Source organism: Hyla sarda, unplaced genomic scaffold (genome assembly GCF_029499605.1).
Source record: "Hyla sarda isolate aHylSar1 unplaced genomic scaffold, aHylSar1.hap1 scaffold_2676, whole genome shotgun sequence".
Classification (NCBI taxonomy): domain Eukaryota; kingdom Metazoa; phylum Chordata; class Amphibia; order Anura; family Hylidae; genus Hyla; species Hyla sarda.
Window position 1 is genome coordinate 15,905 of NW_026609370.1, and position 17,513 is coordinate 33,417.

At 46.1% G+C, this 17,513-nt stretch overlaps 8 non-coding genes across 8 annotated transcripts; all 8 read right to left on the reverse strand.

Annotated features, from left to right (window-relative positions):
• Positions 1-359: 359 nt before the first annotated feature.
• Positions 360-550, reverse strand: LOC130324868 (U2 spliceosomal RNA). Its single transcript, XR_008869783.1, has one exon. It is a non-coding gene; the product is annotated as a U2 spliceosomal RNA (small nuclear RNA).
• Positions 551-2,632: 2,082 nt separating this feature from the next.
• LOC130324869 (U2 spliceosomal RNA) lies at positions 2,633-2,823 on the reverse strand. The gene has a single exon (XR_008869784.1). It is a non-coding gene; the product is annotated as a U2 spliceosomal RNA (small nuclear RNA).
• A 2,081-nt stretch (positions 2,824-4,904) lies between these two features.
• On the reverse strand, positions 4,905-5,095 carry LOC130324870 (U2 spliceosomal RNA). Its single transcript, XR_008869785.1, has one exon. It is a non-coding gene; the product is annotated as a U2 spliceosomal RNA (small nuclear RNA).
• Positions 5,096-7,177: 2,082 nt separating this feature from the next.
• LOC130324871 (U2 spliceosomal RNA) lies at positions 7,178-7,368 on the reverse strand. Its single transcript, XR_008869786.1, has one exon. It is a non-coding gene; the product is annotated as a U2 spliceosomal RNA (small nuclear RNA).
• Positions 7,369-9,445: 2,077 nt separating this feature from the next.
• Positions 9,446-9,636, reverse strand: LOC130324872 (U2 spliceosomal RNA). The gene has a single exon (XR_008869787.1). It is a non-coding gene; the product is annotated as a U2 spliceosomal RNA (small nuclear RNA).
• A 2,081-nt stretch (positions 9,637-11,717) lies between these two features.
• LOC130324873 (U2 spliceosomal RNA) lies at positions 11,718-11,908 on the reverse strand. Its single transcript, XR_008869788.1, has one exon. It is a non-coding gene; the product is annotated as a U2 spliceosomal RNA (small nuclear RNA).
• Positions 11,909-13,990: 2,082 nt separating this feature from the next.
• Positions 13,991-14,181, reverse strand: LOC130324875 (U2 spliceosomal RNA). Its single transcript, XR_008869789.1, has one exon. It is a non-coding gene; the product is annotated as a U2 spliceosomal RNA (small nuclear RNA).
• A 2,078-nt stretch (positions 14,182-16,259) lies between these two features.
• LOC130324876 (U2 spliceosomal RNA) lies at positions 16,260-16,450 on the reverse strand. Its single transcript, XR_008869790.1, has one exon. It is a non-coding gene; the product is annotated as a U2 spliceosomal RNA (small nuclear RNA).
• Positions 16,451-17,513: the final 1,063 nt, after the last annotated feature.

The window sequence follows — 17,513 nt, forward strand, 5'->3', positions numbered from 1 at the left end:
TTGGGGAAGGGATGAGATTTTATATTTCTTCATAAGCATTAATCTTATTTTGTCAATTAGGAACATTCAGCACCCACCCGCTATCAAGGCAGCTGCCTATCATGTCATGCCCTACCTGCACAGGTGTGCTGGCTACTCAAATGATCCAATTAAGGAGGCCATTTAGTCAGCAGCAGCAGAAGTCCTGTGCCTGGACGCTCCAACAGCGGCCAGACACAAGCAGAAGCAGCAGAAGCAGCAGCAGCAGCACCACCTTTTGTTTTTTGGCTGCAGCAGCAAGGCCCACAGGGCTGGCTAGCTGGCTAGCCAGCAAGCAGGTAGCAATGAAAGTAGGAATCTTTCTTTTTAACCCTGTAAGGGGGTGGTGCACTGTACCCGAAGATACTGCCATATCGGGTCAATGCATAGGGCGACGGAAGCAAGCTTCGAAATCGGCCCCCGTTCTCAAAAATCCATTTAATATATGGTCCCCAGATAGGGGACGTATCAGATATTAAACTGATAAGAACAGATACTACACTTGATCTTAGCCAAAAGGCCGAGAAGCGATAACCGTGAAAGGGGCGGGCCCAACAAGGTCCCCTTCATGGGCACTATCACTGCTTGCTGTCAGGGAGGCTGCCAGACAATTTTCCATGCACACTCTGGGCTGGGGGGCAGTCAACCACCAGTACACACAGCAGAACCTAAACCCATACCATTATTGCTAAGCAGCAAGACAGGGGCCCATTGCACTCCCACGGGGCCTTTTTAAATGCAATCCATAACCCGGATTTGCCAGGAACCCTTCTTACTCCTCCTACTTGCATGTGACACTGGGCTTAGGATCTGCATAGGAAACACACACACAAGCACACACCTACCTTTGTTGCCTGCAGATGCCTCCTTGGCTGTCCCCAAACGGTATCAAACCAACACCCACGGGAAGCTGTAAGCATAGAGGACATGCCTGCACCCCATTGGACTTACCTGTGTGGGTTAAATCCGGGTTATTTGACAACCTATGGCGGTGATGGTTCTGCTCAGGCAGAGCAGTGCTGATGCTCCTCATAAAGCTGTCGCTGCTGTGAAGGTTCTAGGTGACATCACAAATCCCTATGGTTACATACACAACAAAGCTGGGTTGTTGTTGTTTACACTCTGCAAGGCCTGTGGAAGTCAGTGACATCATAGCACTGTAGTTCTGAGGGTTCTAGATGGATGCAACAATCTCCTGTTGCTTCTATGAAGGCCATAATAGACGACATCACCAAACAGCTCCATAGTCACATACACAGCAAAGGAGAGATGTTGTTTACACCTAGTGATGTCAGTGGTATTGAGTGACATCACAGCACAGTGCTAAGGCTCCTGGGCCTGGACACAGCAGCGGCTGCAATATCTCAACGGAGAATACGTTTATATATATGTGTGTGTGTGCGCGTATATATATATATATATATATATATATATATATATATATATATATTTCTCCGCCGAAATCACTTTTAAACCCATTTCCACCTTTTTTTCCCTTCTCTTCCTCTTACTTTTTTTTCACGTTTTTTTACGTTTTTCTCCTTTTCGCCTCTTTTCTGGGCGTATTATTCTTCTTTTTCTTCTTTTTTTTCGTCTAATGCATACCCCATCAGTGCAGCAATGCTTATTCAATACCGCCAGCAGATGGAGACACTGGGGGATAATTTTCTAAGGATTTATACTGATTTTTCCTGTCTGAATTTGTCGCACAGAAAGTTGCAGGCCAAATATGTGTGACATTTCTGCGACTTTAGCTTCTAGAGCATTTTTACAACATTATACATAGGTGCTGAATACATAAAAAGCGACTGTTCAGCGACAGACAAGTCGCATCGGCTGAAAGTAGGCCAGAATGTCAGTCCATGTTGGAGCAGGTTTAGATACAGTCTAAAGTATAGATCTCAAAGTCTGTGCACAGAATTTAGCAAGGGCCTCGCACCTTCTGATGCATCAGGTAGGTGCACAATAGCATAGCCTAACCCTCTGTACTTTGGTCTATATTGATGCGGGACATAGACAGCCAGCTGATGACCAATCCATTAGTGCAATGGATGGCTGGAAGCATTTGTCTTTGCCTTTGCAATACCACAGAAGCAATGCATGGTCAATGTACAGCAATGACACACCTGTGTGAACAGCCAGGAGACCCCCCCCCCCATGTTATGTTACATAGTTACATAGTTAGTAGGGTCGAAAAAAGACATATGTCCATCAAGTTCAACCAGGGAATTAAGGGGTAGGGGTGTGGCGCGATATTGGGGAAGGGATGAGATTTTATATTTCTTCATAAGCATTAATCTTATTTTGTCAATTAGGAACATTCAGCACCCACCCGCTATCAAGGCAGCTGCCTATCATGTCATGCCCTACCTGCACAGGTGTGCTGGCTACTCAAATGATCCAATTAAGGAGGCCATTTAGTCAGCAGCAGCAGAAGTCCTGTGCCTGGACGCTCCAACAGCGGCCAGACACAAGCAGAAGCAGCAGAAGCAGCAGCAGCAGCACCACCTTTTGTTTTTTGGCTGCAGCAGCAAGGCCCACAGGGCTGGCTAGCTGGCTAGCCAGCAAGCAGGTAGCAATGAAAGTAGGAATCTTTCTTTTTAACCCTGTAAGGGGGTGGTGCACTGTACCCGAAGATACTGCCATATCGGGTCAATGCATAGGGCGACGGAAGCAAGCTTCGAAATCGGCCCCCGTTCTCAAAAATCCATTTAATATATGGTCCCCAGATAGGGGACGTATCAGATATTAAACTGATAAGAACAGATACTACACTTGATCTTAGCCAAAAGGCCGAGAAGCGATAACCGTGAAAGGGGCGGGCCCAACAAGGTCCCCTTCATGGGCACTATCACTGCTTGCTGTCAGGGAGGCTGCCAGACAATTTTCCATGCACACTCTGGGCTGGGGGGCAGTCAACCACCAGTACACACAGCAGAACCTAAACCCATACCATTATTGCTAAGCAGCAAGACAGGGGCCCGTTGCACTCCCACGGGGCCTTTTTAAATGCAATCCATAACCCGGATTTGCCAGGAACCCTTCTTACTCCTCCTACTTGCATGTGACACTGGGCTTAGGATCTGCATAGGAAACACACACACAAGCACACACCTACCTTTGTTGCCTGCAGATGCCTCCTTGGCTGTCCCCAAACGGTATCAAACCAACACCCACGGGAAGCTGTAAGCATAGAGGACATGCCTGCACCCCATTGGACTTACCTGTGTGGGTTAAATCCGGGTTATTTGACAACCTATGGCGGTGATGGTTCTGCTCAGGCAGAGCAGTGCTGATGCTCCTCATAAAGCTGTCGCTGCTGTGAAGGTTCTAGGTGACATCACAAATCCCTATGGTTACATACACAACAAAGCTGGGTTGTTGTTGTTTACACTCTGCAAGGCCTGTGGAAGTCAGTGACATCATAGCACTGTAGTTCTGAGGGTTCTAGATGGATGCAACAATCTCCTGTTGCTTCTATGAAGGCCATAATAGACGACATCACCAAACAGCTCCATAGTCACATACACAGCAAAGGAGAGATGTTGTTTACACCTAGTGATGTCAGTGGTATTGAGTGACATCACAGCACAGTGCTAAGGCTCCTGGGCCTGGACACAGCAGCGGCTGCAATATCTCAACGGAGAATACGTTTATATATATGTGTGTGTGTGCGCGTATATATATATATATATATATATATATATATATATATATATATTTCTCCGCCGAAATCACTTTTAAACCCATTTCCACCTTTTTTTCCCTTCTCTTCCTCTTACTTTTTTTTCACGTTTTTTTACGTTTTTCTCCTTTTCGCCTCTTTTCTGGGCGTATTATTCTTCTTTTTCTTCTTTTTTTTCGTCTAATGCATACCCCATCAGTGCAGCAATGCTTATTCAATACCGCCAGCAGATGGAGACACTGGGGGATAATTTTCTAAGGATTTATACTGATTTTTCCTGTCTGAATTTGTCGCACAGAAAGTTGCAGGCCAAATATGTGTGACATTTCTGCGACTTTAGCTTCTAGAGCATTTTTACAACATTATACATAGGTGCTGAATACATAAAAAGCGACTGTTCAGCGACAGACAAGTCGCATCGGCTGAAAGTAGGCCAGAATGTCAGTCCATGTTGGAGCAGGTTTAGATACAGTCTAAAGTATAGATCTCAAAGTCTGTGCACAGAATTTAGCAAGGGCCTCGCACCTTCTGATGCATCAGGTAGGTGCACAATAGCATAGCCTAACCCTCTGTACTTTGGTCTATATTGATGCGGGACATAGACAGCCAGCTGATGACCAATCCATTAGTGCAATGGATGGCTGGAAGCATTTGTCTTTGCCTTTGCAATACCACAGAAGCAATGCATGGTCAATGTACAGCAATGACACACCTGTGTGAACAGCCAGGAGACCCCCCCCCCCCATGTTATGTTACATAGTTACATAGTTAGTACGGTCGAAAAAAGACATATGTCCATCAAGTTCAACCAGGGAATTAAGGGGTAGGGGTGTGGCGCGATATTGGGGAAGGGATGAGATTTTATATTTCTTCATAAGCATTAATCTTATTTTGTCAATTAGGAACATTCAGCACCCACCCGCTATCAAGGCAGCTGCCTATCATGTCATGCCCTACCTGCACAGGTGTGCTGGCTACTCAAATGATCCAATTAAGGAGGCCATTTAGTCAGCAGCAGCAGAAGTCCTGTGCCTGGACGCTCCAACAGCGGCCAGACACAAGCAGAAGCAGCAGAAGCAGCAGCAGCAGCACCACCTTTTGTTTTTTGGCTGCAGCAGCAAGGCCCACAGGGCTGGCTAGCTGGCTAGCCAGCAAGCAGGTAGCAATGAAAGTAGGAATCTTTCTTTTTAACCCTGTAAGGGGGTGGTGCACTGTACCCGAAGATACTGCCATATCGGGTCAATGCATAGGGCGACGGAAGCAAGCTTCGAAATCGGCCCCCGTTCTCAAAAATCCATTTAATATATGGTCCCCAGATAGGGGACGTATCAGATATTAAACTGATAAGAACAGATACTACACTTGATCTTAGCCAAAAGGCCGAGAAGCGATAACCGTGAAAGGGGCGGGCCCAACAAGGTCCCCTTCATGGGCACTATCACTGCTTGCTGTCAGGGAGGCTGCCAGACAATTTTCCATGCACACTCTGGGCTGGGGGGCAGTCAACCACCAGTACACACAGCAGAACCTAAACCCATACCATTATTGCTAAGCAGCAAGACAGGGGCCCATTGCACTCCCACGGGGCCTTTTTAAATGCAATCCATAACCCGGATTTGCCAGGAACCCTTCTTACTCCTCCTACTTGCATGTGACACTGGGCTTAGGATCTGCATAGGAAACACACACACAAGCACACACCTACCTTTGTTGCCTGCAGATGCCTCCTTGGCTGTCCCCAAACGGTATCAAACCAACACCCACGGGAAGCTGTAAGCATAGAGGACATGCCTGCACCCCATTGGACTTACCTGTGTGGGTTAAATCCGGGTTATTTGACAACCTATGGCGGTGATGGTTCTGCTCAGGCAGAGCAGTGCTGATGCTCCTCATAAAGCTGTCGCTGCTGTGAAGGTTCTAGGTGACATCACAAATCCCTATGGTTACATACACAACAAAGCTGGGTTGTTGTTGTTTACACTCTGCAAGGCCTGTGGAAGTCAGTGACATCATAGCACTGTAGTTCTGAGGGTTCTAGATGGATGCAACAATCTCCTGTTGCTTCTATGAAGGCCATAATAGACGACATCACCAAACAGCTCCATAGTCACATACACAGCAAAGGAGAGATGTTGTTTACACCTAGTGATGTCAGTGGTATTGAGTGACATCACAGCACAGTGCTAAGGCTCCTGGGCCTGGACACAGCAGCGGCTGCAATATCTCAACGGAGAATACGTTTATATATATGTGTGTGTGTGCGCGTATATATATATATATATATATATATATATATATATATATATATTTCTCCGCCGAAATCACTTTTAAACCCATTTCCACCTTTTTTTCCCTTCTCTTCCTCTTACTTTTTTTTCACGTTTTTTTACGTTTTTCTCCTTTTCGCCTCTTTTCTGGGCGTATTATTCTTCTTTTTCTTCTTTTTTTTCGTCTAATGCATACCCCATCAGTGCAGCAATGCTTATTCAATACCGCCAGCAGATGGAGACACTGGGGGATAATTTTCTAAGGATTTATACTGATTTTTCCTGTCTGAATTTGTCGCACAGAAAGTTGCAGGCCAAATATGTGTGACATTTCTGCGACTTTAGCTTCTAGAGCATTTTTACAACATTATACATAGGTGCTGAATACATAAAAAGCGACTGTTCAGCGACAGACAAGTCGCATCGGCTGAAAGTAGGCCAGAATGTCAGTCCATGTTGGAGCAGGTTTAGATACAGTCTAAAGTATAGATCTCAAAGTCTGTGCACAGAATTTAGCAAGGGCCTCGCACCTTCTGATGCATCAGGTAGGTGCACAATAGCATAGCCTAACCCTCTGTACTTTGGTCTATATTGATGCGGGACATAGACAGCCAGCTGATGACCAATCCATTAGTGCAATGGATGGCTGGAAGCATTTGTCTTTGCCTTTGCAATACCACAGAAGCAATGCATGGTCAATGTACAGCAATGACACACCTGTGTGAACAGCCAGGAGACCCCCCCCCCCCCATGTTATGTTACATAGTTACATAGTTAGTACGGTCGAAAAAAGACATATGTCCATCAAGTTCAACCAGGGAATTAAGGGGTAGGGGTGTGGCGCGATATTGGGGAAGGGATGAGATTTTATATTTCTTCATAAGCATTAATCTTATTTTGTCAATTAGGAACATTCAGCACCCACCCGCTATCAAGGCAGCTGCCTATCATGTCATGCCCTACCTGCACAGGTGTGCTGGCTACTCAAATGATCCAATTAAGGAGGCCATTTAGTCAGCAGCAGCAGAAGTCCTGTGCCTGGACGCTCCAACAGCGGCCAGACACAAGCAGAAGCAGCAGAAGCAGCAGCAGCAGCACCACCTTTTGTTTTTTGGCTGCAGCAGCAAGGCCCACAGGGCTGGCTAGCTGGCTAGCCAGCAAGCAGGTAGCAATGAAAGTAGGAATCTTTCTTTTTAACCCTGTAAGGGGGTGGTGCACTGTACCCGAAGATACTGCCATATCGGGTCAATGCATAGGGCGACGGAAGCAAGCTTCGAAATCGGCCCCCGTTCTCAAAAATCCATTTAATATATGGTCCCCAGATAGGGGACGTATCAGATATTAAACTGATAAGAACAGATACTACACTTGATCTTAGCCAAAAGGCCGAGAAGCGATAACCGTGAAAGGGGCGGGCCCAACAAGGTCCCCTTCATGGGCACTATCACTGCTTGCTGTCAGGGAGGCTGCCAGACAATTTTCCATGCACACTCTGGGCTGGGGGGCAGTCAACCACCAGTACACACAGCAGAACCTAAACCCATACCATTATTGCTAAGCAGCAAGACAGGGGCCCATTGCACTCCCACGGGGCCTTTTTAAATGCAATCCATAACCCGGATTTGCCAGGAACCCTTCTTACTCCTCCTACTTGCATGTGACACTGGGCTTAGGATCTGCATAGGAAACACACACACAAGCACACACCTACCTTTGTTGCCTGCAGATGCCTCCTTGGCTGTCCCCAAACGGTATCAAACCAACACCCACGGGAAGCTGTAAGCATAGAGGACATGCCTGCACCCCATTGGACTTACCTGTGTGGGTTAAATCCGGGTTATTTGACAACCTATGGCGGTGATGGTTCTGCTCAGGCAGAGCAGTGCTGATGCTCCTCATAAAGCTGTCGCTGCTGTGAAGGTTCTAGGTGACATCACAAATCCCTATGGTTACATACACAACAAAGCTGGGTTGTTGTTGTTTACACTCTGCAAGGCCTGTGGAAGTCAGTGACATCATAGCACTGTAGTTCTGAGGGTTCTAGATGGATGCAACAATCTCCTGTTGCTTCTATGAAGGCCATAATAGACGACATCACCAAACAGCTCCATAGTCACATACACAGCAAAGGAGAGATGTTGTTTACACCTAGTGATGTCAGTGGTATTGAGTGACATCACAGCACAGTGCTAAGGCTCCTGGGCCTGGACACAGCAGCGGCTGCAATATCTCAACGGAGAATACGTTTATATATATGTGTGTGTGTGCGCGTATATATATATATATATATATATATATATATATATATATTTCTCCGCCGAAATCACTTTTAAACCCATTTCCACCTTTTTTTCCCTTCTCTTCCTCTTACTTTTTTTTCACGTTTTTTTACGTTTTTCTCCTTTTCGCCTCTTTTCTGGGCGTATTATTCTTCTTTTTCTTCTTTTTTTTCGTCTAATGCATACCCCATCAGTGCAGCAATGCTTATTCAATACCGCCAGCAGATGGAGACACTGGGGGATAATTTTCTAAGGATTTATACTGATTTTTCCTGTCTGAATTTGTCGCACAGAAAGTTGCAGGCCAAATATGTGTGACATTTCTGCGACTTTAGCTTCTAGAGCATTTTTACAACATTATACATAGGTGCTGAATACATAAAAAGCGACTGTTCAGCGACAGACAAGTCGCATCGGCTGAAAGTAGGCCAGAATGTCAGTCCATGTTGGAGCAGGTTTAGATACAGTCTAAAGTATAGATCTCAAAGTCTGTGCACAGAATTTAGCAAGGGCCTCGCACCTTCTGATGCATCAGGTAGGTGCACAATAGCATAGCCTAACCCTCTGTACTTTGGTCTATATTGATGCGGGACATAGACAGCCAGCTGATGACCAATCCATTAGTGCAATGGATGGCTGGAAGCATTTGTCTTTGCCTTTGCAATACCACAGAAGCAATGCATGGTCAATGTACAGCAATGACACACCTGTGTGAACAGCCAGGAGACCCCCCCCCCCCATGTTATGTTACATAGTTACATAGTTAGTACGGTCGAAAAAAGACATATGTCCATCAAGTTCAACCAGGGAATTAAGGGGTAGGGGTGTGGCGCGATATTGGGGAAGGGATGAGATTTTATATTTCTTCATAAGCATTAATCTTATTTTGTCAATTAGGAACATTCAGCACCCACCCGCTATCAAGGCAGCTGCCTATCATGTCATGCCCTACCTGCACAGGTGTGCTGGCTACTCAAATGATCCAATTAAGGAGGCCATTTAGTCAGCAGCAGCAGAAGTCCTGTGCCTGGACGCTCCAACAGCGGCCAGACACAAGCAGAAGCAGCAGAAGCAGCAGCAGCAGCACCACCTTTTGTTTTTTGGCTGCAGCAGCAAGGCCCACAGGGCTGGCTAGCTGGCTAGCCAGCAAGCAGGTAGCAATGAAAGTAGGAATCTTTCTTTTTAACCCTGTAAGGGGGTGGTGCACTGTACCCGAAGATACTGCCATATCGGGTCAATGCATAGGGCGACGGAAGCAAGCTTCGAAATCGGCCCCCGTTCTCAAAAATCCATTTAATATATGGTCCCCAGATAGGGGACGTATCAGATATTAAACTGATAAGAACAGATACTACACTTGATCTTAGCCAAAAGGCCGAGAAGCGATAACCGTGAAAGGGGCGGGCCCAACAAGGTCCCCTTCATGGGCACTATCACTGCTTGCTGTCAGGGAGGCTGCCAGACAATTTTCCATGCACACTCTGGGCTGGGGGGCAGTCAACCACCAGTACACACAGCAGAACCTAAACCCATACCATTATTGCTAAGCAGCAAGACAGGGGCCCATTGCACTCCCACGGGGCCTTTTTAAATGCAATCCATAACCCGGATTTGCCAGGAACCCTTCTTACTCCTCCTACTTGCATGTGACACTGGGCTTAGGATCTGCATAGGAAACACACACACAAGCACACACCTACCTTTGTTGCCTGCAGATGCCTCCTTGGCTGTCCCCAAACGGTATCAAACCAACACCCACGGGAAGCTGTAAGCATAGAGGACATGCCTGCACCCCATTGGACTTACCTGTGTGGGTTAAATCCGGGTTATTTGACAACCTATGGCGGTGATGGTTCTGCTCAGGCAGAGCAGTGCTGATGCTCCTCATAAAGCTGTCGCTGCTGTGAAGGTTCTAGGTGACATCACAAATCCCTATGGTTACATACACAACAAAGCTGGGTTGTTGTTGTTTACACTCTGCAAGGCCTGTGGAAGTCAGTGACATCATAGCACTGTAGTTCTGAGGGTTCTAGATGGATGCAACAATCTCCTGTTGCTTCTATGAAGGCCATAATAGACGACATCACCAAACAGCTCCATAGTCACATACACAGCAAAGGAGAGATGTTGTTTACACCTAGTGATGTCAGTGGTATTGAGTGACATCACAGCACAGTGCTAAGGCTCCTGGGCCTGGACACAGCAGCGGCTGCAATATCTCAACGGAGAATACGTTTATATATATGTGTGTGTGTGCGCGTATATATATATATATATATATATATATATATATATATATATATTTCTCCGCCGAAATCACTTTTAAACCCATTTCCACCTTTTTTTCCCTTCTCTTCCTCTTACTTTTTTTTCACGTTTTTTTACGTTTTTCTCCTTTTCGCCTCTTTTCTGGGCGTATTATTCTTCTTTTTCTTCTTTTTTTTCGTCTAATGCATACCCCATCAGTGCAGCAATGCTTATTCAATACCGCCAGCAGATGGAGACACTGGGGGATAATTTTCTAAGGATTTATACTGATTTTTCCTGTCTGAATTTGTCGCACAGAAAGTTGCAGGCCAAATATGTGTGACATTTCTGCGACTTTAGCTTCTAGAGCATTTTTACAACATTATACATAGGTGCTGAATACATAAAAAGCGACTGTTCAGCGACAGACAAGTCGCATCGGCTGAAAGTAGGCCAGAATGTCAGTCCATGTTGGAGCAGGTTTAGATACAGTCTAAAGTATAGATCTCAAAGTCTGTGCACAGAATTTAGCAAGGGCCTCGCACCTTCTGATGCATCAGGTAGGTGCACAATAGCATAGCCTAACCCTCTGTACTTTGGTCTATATTGATGCGGGACATAGACACCCAGCTGATGACCAATCCATTAGTGCAATGGATGGCTGGAAGCATTTGTCTTTGCCTTTGCAATACCACAGAAGCAATGCATGGTCAATGTACAGCAATGACACACCTGTGTGAACAGCCAGGAGACCCCCCCCCCCCATGTTATGTTACATAGTTACATAGTTAGTACGGTCGAAAAAAGACATATGTCCATCAAGTTCAACCAGGGAATTAAGGGGTAGGGGTGTGGCGCGATATTGGGGAAGGGATGAGATTTTATATTTCTTCATAAGCATTAATCTTATTTTGTCAATTAGGAACATTCAGCACCCACCCGCTATCAAGGCAGCTGCCTATCATGTCATGCCCTACCTGCACAGGTGTGCTGGCTACTCAAATGATCCAATTAAGGAGGCCATTTAGTCAGCAGCAGCAGAAGTCCTGTGCCTGGACGCTCCAACAGCGGCCAGACACAAGCAGAAGCAGCAGAAGCAGCAGCAGCAGCACCACCTTTTGTTTTTTGGCTGCAGCAGCAAGGCCCACAGGGCTGGCTAGCTGGCTAGCCAGCAAGCAGGTAGCAATGAAAGTAGGAATCTTTCTTTTTAACCCTGTAAGGGGGTGGTGCACTGTACCCGAAGATACTGCCATATCGGGTCAATGCATAGGGCGACGGAAGCAAGCTTCGAAATCGGCCCCCGTTCTCAAAAATCCATTTAATATATGGTCCCCAGATAGGGGACGTATCAGATATTAAACTGATAAGAACAGATACTACACTTGATCTTAGCCAAAAGGCCGAGAAGCGATAACCGTGAAAGGGGCGGGCCCAACAAGGTCCCCTTCATGGGCACTATCACTGCTTGCTGTCAGGGAGGCTGCCAGACAATTTTCCATGCACACTCTGGGCTGGGGGGCAGTCAACCACCAGTACACACAGCAGAACCTAAACCCATACCATTATTGCTAAGCAGCAAGACAGGGGCCCATTGCACTCCCACGGGGCCTTTTTAAATGCAATCCATAACCCGGATTTGCCAGGAACCCTTCTTACTCCTCCTACTTGCATGTGACACTGGGCTTAGGATCTGCATAGGAAACACACACACAAGCACACACCTACCTTTGTTGCCTGCAGATGCCTCCTTGGCTGTCCCCAAACGGTATCAAACCAACACCCACGGGAAGCTGTAAGCATAGAGGACATGCCTGCACCCCATTGGACTTACCTGTGTGGGTTAAATCCGGGTTATTTGACAACCTATGGCGGTGATGGTTCTGCTCAGGCAGAGCAGTGCTGATGCTCCTCATAAAGCTGTCGCTGCTGTGAAGGTTCTAGGTGACATCACAAATCCCTATGGTTACATACACAACAAAGCTGGGTTGTTGTTGTTTACACTCTGCAAGGCCTGTGGAAGTCAGTGACATCATAGCACTGTAGTTCTGAGGGTTCTAGATGGATGCAACAATCTCCTGTTGCTTCTATGAAGGCCATAATAGACGACATCACCAAACAGCTCCATAGTCACATACACAGCAAAGGAGAGATGTTGTTTACACCTAGTGATGTCAGTGGTATTGAGTGACATCACAGCACAGTGCTAAGGCTCCTGGGCCTGGACACAGCAGCGGCTGCAATATCTCAACGGAGAATACGTTTATATATATGTGTGTGTGTGCGCGTATATATATATATATATATATATATATATATATATATATATATATTTCTCCGCCGAAATCACTTTTAAACCCATTTCCACCTTTTTTTCCCTTCTCTTCCTCTTACTTTTTTTTCACGTTTTTTTACGTTTTTCTCCTTTTCGCCTCTTTTCTGGGCGTATTATTCTTCTTTTTCTTCTTTTTTTTCGTCTAATGCATACCCCATCAGTGCAGCAATGCTTATTCAATACCGCCAGCAGATGGAGACACTGGGGGATAATTTTCTAAGGATTTATACTGATTTTTCCTGTCTGAATTTGTCGCACAGAAAGTTGCAGGCCAAATATGTGTGACATTTCTGCGACTTTAGCTTCTAGAGCATTTTTACAACATTATACATAGGTGCTGAATACATAAAAAGCGACTGTTCAGCGACAGACAAGTCGCATCGGCTGAAAGTAGGCCAGAATGTCAGTCCATGTTGGAGCAGGTTTAGATACAGTCTAAAGTATAGATCTCAAAGTCTGTGCACAGAATTTAGCAAGGGCCTCGCACCTTCTGATGCATCAGGTAGGTGCACAATAGCATAGCCTAACCCTCTGTACTTTGGTCTATATTGATGCGGGACATAGACAGCCAGCTGATGACCAATCCATTAGTGCAATGGATGGCTGGAAGCATTTGTCTTTGCCTTTGCAATACCACAGAAGCAATGCATGGTCAATGTACAGCAATGACACACCTGTGTGAACAGCCAGGAGACCCCCCCCCCCATGTTATGTTACATAGTTACATAGTTAGTACGGTCGAAAAAAGACATATGTCCATCAAGTTCAACCAGGGAATTAAGGGGTAGGGGTGTGGCGCGATATTGGGGAAGGGATGAGATTTTATATTTCTTCATAAGCATTAATCTTATTTTGTCAATTAGGAACATTCAGCACCCACCCGCTATCAAGGCAGCTGCCTATCATGTCATGCCCTACCTGCACAGGTGTGCTGGCTACTCAAATGATCCAATTAAGGAGGCCATTTAGTCAGCAGCAGCAGAAGTCCTGTGCCTGGACGCTCCAACAGCGGCCAGACACAAGCAGAAGCAGCAGAAGCAGCAGCAGCAGCACCACCTTTTGTTTTTTGGCTGCAGCAGCAAGGCCCACAGGGCTGGCTAGCTGGCTAGCCAGCAAGCAGGTAGCAATGAAAGTAGGAATCTTTCTTTTTAACCCTGTAAGGGGGTGGTGCACTGTACCCGAAGATACTGCCATATCGGGTCAATGCATAGGGCGACGGAAGCAAGCTTCGAAATCGGCCCCCGTTCTCAAAAATCCATTTAATATATGGTCCCCAGATAGGGGACGTATCAGATATTAAACTGATAAGAACAGATACTACACTTGATCTTAGCCAAAAGGCCGAGAAGCGATAACCGTGAAAGGGGCGGGCCCAACAAGGTCCCCTTCATGGGCACTATCACTGCTTGCTGTCAGGGAGGCTGCCAGACAATTTTCCATGCACACTCTGGGCTGGGGGGCAGTCAACCACCAGTACACACAGCAGAACCTAAACCCATACCATTATTGCTAAGCAGCAAGACAGGGGCCCATTGCACTCCCACGGGGCCTTTTTAAATGCAATCCATAACCCGGATTTGCCAGGAACCCTTCTTACTCCTCCTACTTGCATGTGACACTGGGCTTAGGATCTGCATAGGAAACACACACACAAGCACACACCTACCTTTGTTGCCTGCAGATGCCTCCTTGGCTGTCCCCAAACGGTATCAAACCAACACCCACGGGAAGCTGTAAGCATAGAGGACATGCCTGCACCCCATTGGACTTACCTGTGTGGGTTAAATCCGGGTTATTTGACAACCTATGGCGGTGATGGTTCTGCTCAGGCAGAGCAGTGCTGATGCTCCTCATAAAGCTGTCGCTGCTGTGAAGGTTCTAGGTGACATCACAAATCCCTATGGTTACATACACAACAAAGCTGGGTTGTTGTTGTTTACACTCTGCAAGGCCTGTGGAAGTCAGTGACATCATAGCACTGTAGTTCTGAGGGTTCTAGATGGATGCAACAATCTCCTGTTGCTTCTATGAAGGCCATAATAGACGACATCACCAAACAGCTCCATAGTCACATACACAGCAAAGGAGAGATGTTGTTTACACCTAGTGATGTCAGTGGTATTGAGTGACATCACAGCACAGTGCTAAGGCTCCTGGGCCTGGACACAGCAGCGGCTGCAATATCTCAACGGAGAATACGTTTATATATATGTGTGTGTGTGCGCGTATATATATATATATATATATATATATATATATATATATATTTCTCCGCCGAAATCACTTTTAAACCCATTTCCACCTTTTTTTCCCTTCTCTTCCTCTTACTTTTTTTTCACGTTTTTTTACGTTTTTCTCCTTTTCGCCTCTTTTCTGGGCGTATTATTCTTCTTTTTCTTCTTTTTTTTCGTCTAATGCATACCCCATCAGTGCAGCAATGCTTATTCAATACCGCCAGCAGATGGAGACACTGGGGGATAATTTTCTAAGGATTTATACTGATTTTTCCTGTCTGAATTTGTCGCACAGAAAGTTGCAGGCCAAATATGTGTGACATTTCTGCGACTTTAGCTTCTAGAGCATTTTTACAACATTATACATAGGTGCTGAATACATAAAAAGCGACTGTTCAGCGACAGACAAGTCGCATCGGCTGAAAGTAGGCCAGAATGTCAGTCCATGTTGGAGCAGGTTTAGATACAGTCTAAAGTATAGATCTCAAAGTCTGTGCACAGAATTTAGCAAGGGCCTCGCACCTTCTGATGCATCAGGTAGGTGCACAATAGCATAGCCTAACCCTCTGTACTTTGGTCTATATTGATGCGGGACATAGACAGCCAGCTGATGACCAATCCATTAGTGCAATGGATGGCTGGAAGCATTTGTCTTTGCCTTTGCAATACCACAGAAGCAATGCATGGTCAATGTACAGCAATGACACACCTGTGTGAACAGCCAGGAGACCCCCCCCCCCATGTTATGTTACATAGTTACATAGTTAGTACGGTCGAAAAAAGACATATGTCCATCAAGTTCAACCAGGGAATTAAGGGGTAGGGGTGTGGCGCGATATTGGGGAAGGGATGAGATTTTATATTTCTTCATAAGCATTAATCTTATTTTGTCAATTAGGAACATTCAGCACCCACCCGCTATCAAGGCAGCTGCCTATCATGTCATGCCCTACCTGCACAGGTGTGCTGGCTACTCAAATGATCCAATTAAGGAGGCCATTTAGTCAGCAGCAGCAGAAGTCCTGTGCCTGGACGCTCCAACAGCGGCCAGACACAAGCAGAAGCAGCAGAAGCAGCAGCAGCAGCACCACCTTTTGTTTTTTGGCTGCAGCAGCAAGGCCCACAGGGCTGGCTAGCTGGCTAGCCAGCAAGCAGGTAGCAATGAAAGTAGGAATCTTTCTTTTTAACCCTGTAAGGGGGTGGTGCACTGTACCCGAAGATACTGCCATATCGGGTCAATGCATAGGGCGACGGAAGCAAGCTTCGAAATCGGCCCCCGTTCTCAAAAATCCATTTAATATATGGTCCCCAGATAGGGGACGTATCAGATATTAAACTGATAAGAACAGATACTACACTTGATCTTAGCCAAAAGGCCGAGAAGCGATAACCGTGAAAGGGGCGGGCCCAACAAGGTCCCCTTCATGGGCACTATCACTGCTTGCTGTCAGGGAGGCTGCCAGACAATTTTCCATGCACACTCTGGGCTGGGGGGCAGTCAACCACCAGTACACACAGCAGAACCTAAACCCATACCATTATTGCTAAGCAGCAAGACAGGGGCCCATTGCACTCCCACGGGGCCTTTTTAAATGCAATCCATAACCCGGATTTGCCAGGAACCCTTCTTACTCCTCCTACTTGCATGTGACACTGGGCTTAGGATCTGCATAGGAAACACACACACAAGCACACACCTACCTTTGTTGCCTGCAGATGCCTCCTTGGCTGTCCCCAAACGGTATCAAACCAACACCCACGGGAAGCTGTAAGCATAGAGGACATGCCTGCACCCCATTGGACTTACCTGTGTGGGTTAAATCCGGGTTATTTGACAACCTATGGCGGTGATGGTTCTGCTCAGGCAGAGCAGTGCTGATGCTCCTCATAAAGCTGTCGCTGCTGTGAAGGTTCTAGGTGACATCACAAATCCCTATGGTTACATACACAACAAAGCTGGGTTGTTGTTGTTTACACTCTGCAAGGCCTGTGGAAGTCAGTGACATCATAGCACTGTAGTTCTGAGGGTTCTAGATGGATGCAACAATCTCCTGTTGCTTCTATGAAGGCCATAATAGACGACATCACCAAACAGCTCCATAGTCACATACACAGCAAAGGAGAGATGTTGTTTACACCTAGTGATGTCAGTGGTATTGAGTGACATCACAGCACAGTGCTAAGGCTCCTGGGCCTGGACACAGCAGCGGCTGCAATATCTCAACGGAGAATACGTTTATATATATGTGTGTGTGTGCGCGTATATATATATATATATATATATATATATATATATATATTTCTCCGCCGAAATCACTTTTAAACCCATTTCCACCTTTTTTTCCCTTCTCTTCCTCTTACTTTTTTTTCACGTTTTTTTTACGTTTTTCTCCTTTTCGCCTCTTTTCTGGGCGTATTATTCTTCTTTTTCTTCTTTTTTTTCGTCTAATG